Below are 6,881 nucleotides of genomic sequence, written 5' to 3'. Positions count from 1 at the left end.
ACTCCAGCACTCCCTCCCTCACATCCTTCTTTATTATTTTTCTTTTTTTTTCCGTGTAATATTAAATAAAATTTTAATTTACACGCAAATCACTGTCTGGAAAATCCATTTTTACTCACACGCCTCACACGTGGTGTCATTGTGGGAGATGGATCCAGCTACAGTTTTGGCGATGTTTAGGGAGTAGGAGGAGAAGCGAGAGGAGAGGGAAGCACGGCGCCAGGAACAGCTCGCCCAGTTCTTTGGTCAGCTGGTAGAGAAAATCTCGACACCAGCGGCGGAAACAGCGGTTGCCCGGATGTTTTCTTCACAACCAAAGCTACAGAAGATGACTCCGGAAGATGATCCTGAGGGGTTCTTGGTCACCTTTAAGAGAGTGGCAGAAGCAGCAGGGTGGCCCAAGGAACACTGGGCCATGAAATTGGCACCCTGTTTGACAGGAGAAGCACAAGCAACGTATAGAGCCTTGATGGCCTCGGAGACCGCGGATTATATAAAAGTAAAAGAAGCCATTCTCTCACGCCTCGGGATCACGGAAGAAACATACCGGCGCCGTTTCCGGGAATACCAGCTGTCCAAGGGGGTGCGGCCCCGGGCTGCGGGACAGTATCTTCTGGATCAGTGCACCCGGTGGCTGCAACCGGAAGAACACACACCCCAAGAACTGGTGCAGAAGATCGCTATAGAGCAGTTCGCCTCCATACTACCGCCAGGAAATCGGAAGTGGGTTAAAAGGAATCAACCTACCACTCTCGAGAAGGCCATCATCCTGGCGGAGGCATATGAGGATGCGAATGAAGGCGCCGCCTCTGACCCCACTCCTGCGCCTAAACTAACCAGGACCAACCCATCAGTGAAGCCCAGAGGAGGTAACCAGACCTTCAGACCATGGAGGTCGAGGTTAGCCCCATCTTGGGCGAGAGAAAAAACCCCTAACCTGTCAGTCACCGACTCACAGGACAAGCAAACCCCGTTGGTGCCTTCTACCCCAGTTTGTTACCGATGCAATGAGCCCGGACATATAGCCAGGGATTGTCCGATGATGGAGGTAGACCTGGCAAGAAGATCCTGGTCGGCAGTAACAGGTAAGAACACTGGGGAATGTTGGGAGGGCCCTTATCAATTAAGAGTACAGGTCGGGGATAAGAGTACTAATGTATTTGCAGACTCTGGGTGTGCACAAACATTGATTCGACAAGCTCTTTTGGAGGGGGTAACCTGGGAGCCACAGGGTAAAGTGGCTATCTCATGTATCCATGGAGAAACTCGGGTTTATCCCACCACTAAAGTTAGACTTACTGTTGATGGTTACTCAGCTTACGTTAAAGTGGCTGTAGCGCAATGTTTACCATACCCTGTATGGCCGTTTTTTGATCGTATTTTAGGTCGGGAAATGGTCTTAGTTTCTACCAGGGGACAATCTAAGCAACAGGAGAAAACAATTGGCGAGATTTTCCCGTTACAATCCGACCTGTTTAACCCTAAAATCCGCCCGAGAAAAACAAAGAGAGAGCGCAGGGTGGAAAAATATGAGGGAACTCTGAGACGACAAGGGGAGGGGTCTGACTCAAAGGTAAACCAATCTTGTAAACGGCAGGGTAAAGGAGTAGGTGTTCAGTGTGACCGGGGCTGCGAGGTTACTGATGTGGAAGGTCACATAATAAAAGACACTCCTCTCAGCGTACCTAATCATTGGGACCGAGATATTGACCTGGGCTATGAACAACAAAATGATCCCACATTACAGTATGCTTGGAAACAGGTTAGATATGTTGAGGGGAAGGATATGCAGGAAGGACAACCAGTGGTATTTCCGCATTTTTCTGTATCTGGGCACTTATTATATAGAATAACCCGGGCTCCCGGGACGGGACAGCTCGTAAAACAGTTATTGGTTCCTAGGCCTTTTCAGTCAGAAGTCATGAGATTGGCGCATGACATTCCATTTTCAGGTCATTTAGGAACTGAAAAGACTCAGGAACGAATTCTGGCCCGGTTTTTTTGGCCTGGGGTTTATGGTCTTGTGCGGAAGTATGTATCTGAGTGTCCGGAATGTCAATTAGCTGCCCCTAAGTTAGTTCGCCCCGCACCTCTGGTCTCACTGCCAATTATTGGAGTACCGTTTGAGAGGATTGGTGTAGATTTAGTAGGCCCTCTGGAGGGAACAGAGTCAGGATATCGGTATATTTTAGTAGTAGTGGACTACGCAACACGATATCCAGAAGCTGTTCCCTTACGCTCTATGAGTGCAGAAGTAGTAGCAAATGAATTGGTTAAAATATTTTCTAGGGTGGGAATCCCGAAAGAAATTCTCACTGATCAGGGCACTAATTTTATGTCTGGCTGTATTCAGCAATTATACAAATTATTGAAAATCCGTTCAATTAGAACCTCAGTTTTTCATCCTCAAACGGATGGGCTTGTTGAACGATTTAATCAGACTTTAAAAAGTATGTTGCGCCGCTTTGTAGATCAGGAGAAACGTAATTGGGCTAAACTGCTTCCCTACTTGCTCTTTGCAGTTCGTGAGGTACCACAATCCTCAACGGGGTTCTCTCCGTTTGAGTTCTTGTACGGTCGGCAGCCGCGGGGTATCTTGGATCTCATAGGAGAAGGCTGGGAAGAACAGTCAAAAGACTCTAAAAATATAGTGAAATATGTATTACAGCTACGCGATCGCTTAGAATTAGTCGGTCGATTGGCACATGACAATCTCAAAGTGGCACAGCAGAAGCAGCAGCAAAGCTACAATAAAAATGCAAGAATTAGGAACTTTCGACCTGGAGACAAAGTGTTGTTGTTGTTGCCCTCATCAGAATCTAAGTTGTTTGCTAAATGGCAGGGTCCCTTTGAGGTCATTCGAGCAATTGGAAAAGTTAATTATGAGATCCGACAGCCTGGGCGTCGGAAGAAAAATCAAATTTATCATGTTAATCTCCTCAAACTGTGGAAAGAACGGGAGGTCCATTTTATATCTCCCGAACAAGAGGGAGAGGACTATGGACCCTCAACTGAGCCAGTATCAGCAGCTGGGGTTCCGATGGGGGAACAATTAACTCCTGATCAACGCAAAGAGGTAAGCAATTTAATCAAAATGTTCGGTGATGTGTTTTCTAACGTGCCCGGAAGAGCGCATTTGATTGAACATGCTATTATCACTCTGCCAGGTCTGAGAGTTAGACAGAGACCGTATCGCATTCCAGAAAGTCGGATAGATTCTGTCCGGAGGGAGGTGGAGTGTATGTTGAAACATGGGATAATTGAACCTTCCCGAAGTGAGTGGTGTAGCCCAATTGTACCAATAGACAAACCAGATGGCTCACTACGGTTATGTATAGACTTTAGGAGGGTGAATGTTATCTCTAAGTTTGATGCATATCCCATGCCTCGGGTAGATGAACTCTTAGACAGGCTGGGGTGAGCTCGGTTTATTTCTACTTTGGATCTGACGAAAGGATACTGGCAAATTCCATTAGCAAAAGCCTCTCGTGAGAAAACGGCATTCTCAACCCCAGATGGTCTTTTTCAATTTTGTACTATGCTATGTACTTCATGGAGCTCCCGCAACTTTCCAGAGACTGATGGACAGGGTATTACAACCTCATCGAGAGTATGCAGCTGCATATATCGATGATATAGTCATATACAGTTCTTCCTGGAAAGAACATTTGAGTAGATTAAAAGCCGTCCTACAATCTCTGAGGAAGGCGGGGCTCACAGCGAACATGGCAAAGTGTGCTATTGGAAAAGAAGAAACAAAATATTTAGGTTTTATAATGGGTAAGGGTAGAGTGAAACCGTTGGTTTCAAAAGTCCAGGCTTTGTACGAGTATGTAAATTCCAGCCACTGGAGTCAAGTGAAATTAAAGATACCTGTCAGTTTGGGATTGGTGATCCACTGACTACCGGGGCGGGGTTTGCATACTAAAGGGAACGTGCTACTGTGTTCGGGGTTGGTCCTAAGGAATAGAGGCGGTGGAAAAGAGGCTGGAGGGAAGTATGTGGGAGTTTGGACTGTGTCACGAACGGAGGCCTTACTAACTTGGCTCTTTTCTGTTTTTATTCCTTTTTGTTTTATTTTTGGATTTAAGCAGAGCGCGAAGAGGACTAAGAGGCTTCCGTTCCTTTATTTTTGATTACTCCAGCACTCCCTTCTTCACATCCTTCTTTATTATTTTTCTTTTTTTTTCCCGTGTAATATTAAATAAAATTTAAACACGTAAATCATTGTCTGGAAAATCCATTTTTACTCACACGCCTCACAGTAATCCACGACATTTTGTACAACATTTGATATATCTTCATCTCTTAAAAACATTGCCATGTTATAAAAACAGACATCCGTCACATATGCATACAAAACAATGATATGTGAACATTTGCATTCTTCTATATCAAACACTTTAGGTATTATATTCATTAAAAACGCATTTAAGGGGTTACAGTGTTTTACATGCATATCTACCAAGTCTAGCCATTCTTTAACATCAGCATCTTTATGGATTAAATCAGTTACACTTTTTAAATTGTTGAATATTTTTACATTTATGGGGATCAGGTTTTGAAAGAGTCTCGTTTGCCACTTTCTCAGCTATTAACTCAAACAGCAGCTCCTCCATGGTTTTCCGCAGTTGTGCCGAGGTCTGGACGTTCCCCATTTTCAAAGTCACAGGCTCCGTAAGAAACTAAAGGAGCTTGGGGGTTAGTAAAGCTGCGGTGGTAAAAAGCTTTAGTTATTTTGTTCACAATGTCTCAGGTCTTGTCATCCAAGGTTTCTTGTAGAAGGCGCAGTTTATGTCTAATGCTGCATTCTGGTCTTAGCTCTGCTAAAATATCTTCCACCAGTTTCTGAAGTCTTGTCAAAGATGGATGGAAATTGAAACAAGCTAGAGCTTTAGCAACCAGAAGTTTCAGCCACGGGACGTGTACTTTTTCTAGTATTTCTTCAAAATGTTGATCAAAATAATTTAGGTCCGATTCAAAAAGGCAGCTGTGTCTCAGCTGACTCGGGTGATCAATTTCGCAACCGCAGCAATTTTTCACCATATCACGGTCAATGATCACTTCCAATAGAGAAGCTATGAGACCCGCAGAGATCTTTAATACTTTTTCAAAAGAGATGCCTAAAGGATCGTCGACCCCGCAGGGTTGAGGAGGGGGACATTTTCAAATTCTTTTATAAGCTGGGTCATTTCTTCACTGCTCCAATCCATCTCGAGATCGCAAGGTTCAAGAATGGCATTTTCAGAGAAGTATCTAAAGTTTGCAGAAGACATGGCGTCAGACTCCTTCAATCAAAAGGGCCCGTGGGGACCCCTTAGGTGTCGGCCTATGAGGTGTGATGACGCCTGGGAGGTCCTTTGAGACAACCTATCAGAGATCCATGAATGGGCGTTCCTTGAGGCACTGCCCCTAGGGGCATTTTCAGAGTTACCCTAAAGTAGCCGCCCCCCCCCCTCTCTTTTGGGTCTATTTTCACTTCAGTCCCCAGAGGAGTATGTTCCATACACAGAGGATCTTTGGAACAGATGCTTAAAGGCCTTTGCTCAGACTCTCTTACATTCCGTGGTTTCTTCAGCCTCCGAGGAAGGGCTAATGTGCATTTTTTTTAAAGCATTTATAAGTTCAGACATCTGCTGATCCTCAAGATCCACTTTCTCAGAGTAGGAATTAACAATGGTATGAGACATCTTGTGTAACACTCTAATAATCGGCACAAATATTTTCCTCCATTTATGAGGTCTGAAAAAACATGCTCAGACTTGCCCCTTTTAAAAAAAAATAAAAATTTAAAAAAACTGAAATTTTGCTCAAACACCTCACCGCCATGATTCTCAGAACCCCGGTAAGCTAAATTCTTTCTATTTAGTATCGTATTAAGAATAAACTGTTGTGGCCGAGTGGTTAAGGCAATGGACTTAAGATCTATTTGACTCAATTGTCACCGTGGGTTCAAATCCTACCAACAGTAATTATTTTTATTTCAAACTCTTTATATTTATAAATATTCAATGTTTTATAAGCACTTGTTAAACACAAAGGGACTATTATATAATATATATATTCCATACTCCTATATAAAATCCACATTCCCTTCATTATATATTCATAACCCCTCATCATATATTCACACCCCCTCATTATATATTCTTAAATATTTATAATCATGGTCAAAAGGTCATCCTTCAAACTTTTTGACATAAGCTATGGTAATAATACTACTACTTTTGCAGAACACTAGTACCACTACATGTAAAAGATTCATGCAACATGTTGGTCTAACAGGTTTGTTCATAAATATGTATGCTCACATTCCTGCATTTTTGACTGCATTTATAATTACAATTAAGTAATAATAACAGAATAAGGGTGTGACAGGCTGGTGAGTGGATAGAGGCCCAGAGACAGACTGCAGTTCAAAAAAATATACTTTTATTGTAAATAAACACAAAAATAAAAGGGAACAAAGGCCAAAACAAAGGGATTTAAACATAAAAAGAAAGACAAAAAGCCAAACTTACAAAATTAAGGTTTCCAGGCTGGACAATGCCTTCACTGGATTCAAAATCACAAACAAAATCCACCAACCTGCTTCCTCAGCTCCCTCCTCCTAATGGGAAGCAGAGGCCTCCTTTTATGTCAGGTGGCTGGGCGCTGATTGATCATTAATTAAGCTAATCATCTAATCAACTAATCAACCCCAGCTACCTGAACACAATGAACCCAGGCAGGTAGGGGAATTTAACCCCATCCCTGCCAATTTCTAAAGGGCAGAGCTGTCCTCTGCCACAAAGGGATATTAACCAAGACTTAAAAAACACACCCTGAGTTTGTTTTATTAAATGGTGATATAGCTAACTATGTGTGTAAGTTATAGTTTG

At 43.0% G+C, this 6,881-nt stretch overlaps 1 non-coding gene across 1 annotated transcript; it reads left to right on the top strand.

The window, feature by feature from the left end:
- Nucleotides 1-5,886: 5,886 nt before the first annotated feature.
- On the top strand, nucleotides 5,887-5,971 carry trnal-uaa. The gene has a single exon. It is a non-coding gene; the product is annotated as a tRNA-Leu (tRNA).
- Nucleotides 5,972-6,881: the final 910 nt, after the last annotated feature.

The sequence above is a fragment of the Polyodon spathula genome, chromosome 11, assembly GCF_017654505.1.
Source record: "Polyodon spathula isolate WHYD16114869_AA chromosome 11, ASM1765450v1, whole genome shotgun sequence".
Classification (NCBI taxonomy): Eukaryota; Metazoa; Chordata; class Actinopteri; order Acipenseriformes; family Polyodontidae; genus Polyodon; species Polyodon spathula.
This window is presented reverse-complemented; position numbering and strand designations above follow the sequence as displayed.